The sequence below is a fragment of the Arachis hypogaea genome, chromosome 4 (genome assembly GCF_003086295.3).
Source record: "Arachis hypogaea cultivar Tifrunner chromosome 4, arahy.Tifrunner.gnm2.J5K5, whole genome shotgun sequence".
NCBI classification, from domain to species: domain Eukaryota; kingdom Viridiplantae; phylum Streptophyta; class Magnoliopsida; order Fabales; family Fabaceae; genus Arachis; species Arachis hypogaea.
Window position 1 is genome coordinate 63,839,938 of NC_092039.1, and position 5,462 is coordinate 63,845,399.

Consider the following 5,462-nt stretch of genomic DNA (forward strand, 5'->3'; position numbering starts at 1 on the left):
TGACTGAAACAAGGACCTCCATTAGAAACTTGGAGGCACAAGTGGGTCAGCTAAGTAAGAAAGTTACTGAACTCCCTCCTAGTACTCTTCCAAGTAATACAGAAGAAAATCCAAAAGGAGAGTGTAAGGCCATCAACATGGCTGAATTTGGAGAGGAGAAAGAGGCAGTGAGTGCCACTGAGGAAGACCTCAATCGACGTCCACTGGACTCCAATGAGTTCCCTAATTAGGAATCATGGGAATCCGAGGCTCACACTGAGACCATAGAGATTCCATTGGATTTACTTCTGCCATTCATGAGCTCTGATGAGTATTCTTCCTCTGAAGAGGACGAAGATGTCACTGAAGAGCAAGTTGCTAAGTACCTTGGAGCAATCATGAAACTAAATGACAAGTTATTTGGTAATGAGACTTGGGAGGTTGAACCTCCTTTGCTCACCAAAGAACTGGATGACTTGACTAGGCAGAGATTACCTCAAAAGAGACAAGACCCTGGGAAGTTCTCAATACCTTGTACAATAGGCACCATGACCTTCAAGAAGGCTCTGTGTGACCTAGGGTCAAGCATAAACCTCATGCCTCTCTCTGTAATGGAGAAGCTAGGGATCTTTGAGGTGCAAGCTGCAAGAATCTCACTAGAGATGGCAGACAATTCAAGAAAACAGGCTTATGGACTTGTAGAGGATGTTCTGGTAAAGATTGAAGACCATTACATCCCTGCTGATTTCATAGTCCTAGAGACTGGGAAGTGCATGGATGAATCCATCATCCTTGGCAGACCCTTCCTAGCCACAACAAAGGCTGTGATTGATGTTGACAGAGGAGAGCTGATCATTCAAGTGAATGAAGAATCCTTTATGTTTAAAGCTCAAGGATATCCCTTTGTAACCATGGAGAGGAAGCATGAAGAGCTTCTCTCAAAACAGAGTATAGAGCCCCCACAGTCAAACTCTAAGTTTGGTGTTGGGAGGCCACAACCAAATTCTAAGTTTGGTGTTGAACCCCCACATTCAAACTCTAAGTTTGGTGTTGGGAAGTTCCAACATGGCTCTGAGTATCTGTAAGGCTCCATGAGAGCCCACTATCGAGCTACTGACATTAAAGAAGTGCTTGTTGGGAGGCAACCCAATGCTATATTTATCTATTTTCCATTGTTATTTTATGTCTTTTATAGGTTGATGATCATGGGAAGTCACAAAATCAATTGAAAAAGCAAAAACAGAATGAAAAATAGAAAGAAAAATAGCACACCCTGGAGGAAAATTTGCTGGCGTTTAAACACCAGTGAAAATAGCAAATGGGCGTTTAACGCCCAGTCTGGCACCATTCTGGGTGTTTAACGCCAGAAAGGGGCACCAGACTGGCGTTTAACGCCAGGAATGGGCAAGAAGCTGGCGTTAAACGCCAGAAATGGGCACCAGCCCGGCGTTTAACGCCCGGATTGGCAGAAGGAGCATTTTTGCTCGCCACTTGGTGCAGGGATGAATTATCCTTGACACCTCAGGATCTGTGGACCCCACAGGATCCCCACCTACCCCACCACTCTCTCTCTTCTTCACCCATTCACCAATCACCTTAACACCTCTTTCCCAAAAACCCCTCACCTATCAAATCCTACCATTCTCTTCACCACTCACATCCGTCCTTCATAAAATCCCACCTACCTCACCATTCAAATTCAAACCACTTTCCCTCCCAAACCCACCCATATTGGCCGAAAAACAAAGCCACCTTCATCTCCTCTATTTCTTCTTCTTCTACTCTCTTCTTTCTTCTTTTGCTCGAGGACAAGCAAACCTTCTAAGTTTGGTGTGGTAAAAGCATTGCTTTTTGTTTTTCCATAACCATTTATGGCACCTATGGCCGGAGAAACCTCTAGAAAGAGGAAAGGGAAGGCAAAAGCTTCCACCTCCGAGTCATGGGAGATGGAGAGATTCATCTCAAGGGTGCATCAAGACCACTTCCACGAAGTTGTGGCCATGAAGAAGGTGATCCCCGAGGTCCCTTTCAAACTCAAAAAGAGTGAATATCCAGAGATCCGACATGAGATCCGAAGAAGAGGTTGGGAAGTTCTTACCAGCCCCATTCAACAAGTCAGAATCTTAATGGTTAAAGAGTTCTATGCCAATGCATGGATCACCAAGAACCATGATCAAAGTGTGATCCCGGACCCAAAGAATTGGCTTACAATGGTTCGGGATAAATGCTTAGATTTTAGTCCAGAAAATGTAAGGTTGGCATTCAACTTGCCCATGATGCAAGGAGATGAACACCCCTACACTAGAAGGGTCAACTTTGATCAAAGGTTGGACCAAGTCCTCATAGACATTTGTGAAGAGGGCGCTCAATGGAAGAGAGATTCAAGAGGGAAGCCGGTTCAACTGAGAAGGCATGACCTCAAGCCCGTGGCTAGGGGATGGTTGGAGTTTATCCAACGCTCAATCATTCCCACTAGCAACCGGTCCGAAGTTACTATAGACTGGGCTATCATGATTTATAGCATCATGATGCCAAGGCATCTTAGGCTAGTTTCACTAGCATTTTTTTGTTAGTTTTAGTTGTTTTATGCATTTTCTTGAGCTTAAAGTAACCAAGAATGGTTAAATGAACAACAAAGTAATGAATCATCCAAACAGTGTAATTTTGATGCAAATTCCATGAGTTTTTAGTTATATTACTTGAATGCTATGAATGGAAGATTTCTCATGAAATTTTGCAAGACTTTGATGCAATTGTGTGGATGATTTCAGGGAAGAAGAGGCTAGGCAAGGAAGCAACAAAATCAATAAAGGAAGCTTGAAGATCACATGTGGAGTTTAAGTTCCAGTTTAAGCTTAAACTGGAACTTAAACTACCAAGCCATATAATGCTGAAAGTGGCGTTTAACCTCCAGTTTAACCTTAAACTGGAAGTTAAACGCCAGAATAAGAAATGCACCAAAGCTAAAAGTGGCGTTTAACCTTCAGTTTAAGGTTAAACTGAAGGTTAAACGCCAGAATCATGAAAGCTGAGAAAAGAGGAAACTGGCGTTTAACCTCCAGTTTAACCTTAAACTGAAGGTTAAACGCCAGAATGAGAATGGCACCAAGGGAGCATTTCCACGTTTAACCTCCAGTTTAACCTTAAACTGGAGGTTAAACGTGTTCGAACCACATTACGCACCAGGAAGCCATTTCCACGTTTAAGCTCCAGTTTGACCTTAAACTGGAGCTTAAACGTGTTCGACATTCACACTCCTGGGCTACCTTCTTCATTCCCACGTTTAAGCTCCAGTTTAAGGTTAAACTGGAGCTTAAACGTGTTCGGCGTTTTTGCTCCTCCAGGGTTGCCTTCTCATTTCCACGTTTAAGCTCCAGTTTAACCTTAAACTGGAGCTTAAACGTGTTCGACCAGCATTTCTCCTCCAGGGTTGCAATCTTCATTTCCACGTTTAAGCTTCAGTTTAACCTTAAACTGAAGCTTAAACGTGTTCGAGTATTTACCCTCCAGGATTGCTTTCTTCCATTTCCACGTTTAAGTTTCAGTTTAACCTTAAACTGAAACTTAAACTACAACTTAAACACCACCTTTTGAAAGGGTTTCTGGGCCAAATATATTGAAGTTTAAGTTAGCATTTGAGCACAAACATTAACTTAAACATACTCTGGTATGAAACCCAAATGAATATCATGGTTTATGGGATTGGGCCTGAAGAATTGATGAGTCTGGAACTTCAATTTGTTGAGTCATGTGTCATTACTTGATTATCACTAAATTTGCTCAATGAATGTTACAGAATTGGATCAGCAGCCTCATCAGGATTATGGACCATAAACCCAAGGCAAAAGGAAATCAAGGAAAGGCCTCAAAGCCCAAGAAACACAACAGAAGCTCAATTTAGAAAGTGTATAAATAGAATAGAATTAAGTTAGTTAGGGGACTACTTTTTGGACACTTTGGAATTTTCATACTTTTGTAATTGAATTCAGAGCTATGATTCACTAAACCCCTTTCATTGGGTTAGGGAGCTCTATTGTAATTCAATGAATCAATAATAGTTTTATCTTCTTCTTCAATCTTTTCTCTTGAATTTTGTTAGAAAGCTTCTCGATCTAATTCCATTGGGTAGTTGTCTTGGGAAAGAAACTATCCATAATTGGAATCCTTCGGAACCTTGGGAAAGGAACGGAGGATTCATGCTAGAGAAGCTTTCTCACAGTGAATTGGATTGGGGTTTGGATGGATATTGTGACATGTAATCCTACCAAATTGTGGTTCATGAAACTGTGTGGTATAATCAGTGATCGAGCATCATCTCTTCTTATGAACATTTAAACCAAGGGATTGGGAATTTGTTTGTTTTTAGAGAGAATTGGTGAGCCAAGGAATTGGGATCCAATCATATAAGATTGCCAAGCAAGATTCAATGAATGCATTGGTTGAGGAAGAGATGAAAATGTTTGATTCGGAGATTTCAATATCTCCTGACCCCAATGAACCTCTCTCTCTGATCTATCCCTTTCTATTTACATTCTGCAATTTCAATTCATGCAATCACCCCCGTCCCTTTTTAATTTCAGCAATTTAGCTTCTTGCTCTTTAATTCATGCAAATTTTACATTCCGCTCATCTAAATCTTGATTCCGCTCAACTAGAACATACTTTTAATTCGAATTGCTCATTCAACCAATCCTTGTGGGATTCGACCTCACTCTATTGTGAGTTTTTACTTGACAATAACCGGTGCACTTGCCGGAAGGAATTTTTGCCGATTGTGCAATTTCCTAAATCGTAGCATATCAAGTTTATGCTAGTATCAAGTTTATGGCGCCGTTGCCGGGGATTGGTTTTCGATTGACAATTCTCAAATTGGAAGTTAACTAGATTGAGCATTTTTCTTGTTTTGTTAATTTAGTCCAAGTTACTTGTTGAATTTAATTTCTGCACTCTGTTATTTGCTTTTTTTTTCTTATGCCTTTCATTTCAAGCAACTAACTCACTGACCCACTAACTATTTGAATTAATTCCTCAACTGCTCTAACCATACTCTTCCATTAACCAAGAGTATTCAACTTGTTTGTTGCTTGTGGTGTGTTCTTGTATGACAGGTAGGAGAGGAGAGACAACAACTCCTCCATATACCGAACCAGAGAGGACCCTTTATAGACTTAGAAGGGAAGCAAGAGGGAAGAGAGTACTGAGAGAAGAAGAATCTGAAGGAGAGTCTAAGGACAACTTTGAGGAAGCTCTAGATCTCAACATGGATAGAGAAGTTCACAACCATGAGAGGGCTGATGGTAACAATGCCATTCCTGAGAGGATGGTTCTTGGTTCATACATAAACCCAACTTCTGGGAATTGTGGTAGCAGCATCCAGAAACCACCCATTCAGGCCAACAATTTTGAACTCAAACCACAGCTAATATCATTGGTGGAGGATCATTGTTCATTTGGTGGAAGTGCTAATGAAGACCCAAACCAAC